This window comes from Penaeus monodon, chromosome 15 (assembly GCF_015228065.2).
Source record: "Penaeus monodon isolate SGIC_2016 chromosome 15, NSTDA_Pmon_1, whole genome shotgun sequence".
Classification (NCBI taxonomy): domain Eukaryota; kingdom Metazoa; phylum Arthropoda; class Malacostraca; order Decapoda; family Penaeidae; genus Penaeus; species Penaeus monodon.
Window position 1 is genome coordinate 41,346,489 of NC_051400.1, and position 707 is coordinate 41,347,195.

Here is a 707-nt window from a genome sequence, read left to right on the forward strand (position 1 = left end):
GAGCTTTTAAAACATGATTATCATTCTTTTTAAAACAAAATTTTCTACTATCATTACAATTATCATTACATTATGGGCATCATTTTTTTTTATCATTTCATTACAAATTATTATCATTAAACCCCTGCCCATTTTCATTTTTTTTTTGCATTTTTGTTTTTTATTATTATCATTATTTATTATATCATCCCCTCATTATTATCAAATTTTTTAGGGATCATCTTACTATTATCCCTCATTATTTTCCTAATTAGTATCTTTATTACCATTTATTAAGATAGTCTATTAATTTTATTATCATTATTATTAACCCCTGTTATTATTACCCTTTTTATAAATTTTTTCCTTTTTATCATCATTAATTTTTCCTATACTCATTAAAACATCATTAAACTTTTTTTTTTTATTGCTGATAAATTGATGTATTTTCATTATTAAAAGACTAGTTCTACTAAAAAAGGCTGGGCACTATAATGAACATTTTTGTTTACGAAAAATATTGATTTGCAAAAATAATATTAAAGTGATTCCCCGTTCCCTTCCCTCATGCTGTCAATCAACGCCCTTTTCGAGGGAAATTTAAAATCCCCCCCCCCCTAATAGGGGAAATACACAACCACCCATCCCTTCCTCTCTCTCTTTTCTTAAAAACCCCCTCCTATTCTCCCCTTTTTCCCTCTCATTTCCTGTTTTTTTTCCCTTTTTTT

The 707-nt window shown here is 27.3% G+C and overlaps 1 protein-coding gene across 1 annotated transcript in view; it reads left to right on the plus strand.

Annotated features, from left to right (window-relative positions):
• LOC119582375 (amino acid transporter AVT1D-like) overlaps positions 1–707 on the plus strand; it is a 47,677-nt gene that overhangs the window by 38,139 nt on the left and 8,831 nt on the right. The gene's annotated exons all lie outside the window — the stretch shown is intronic.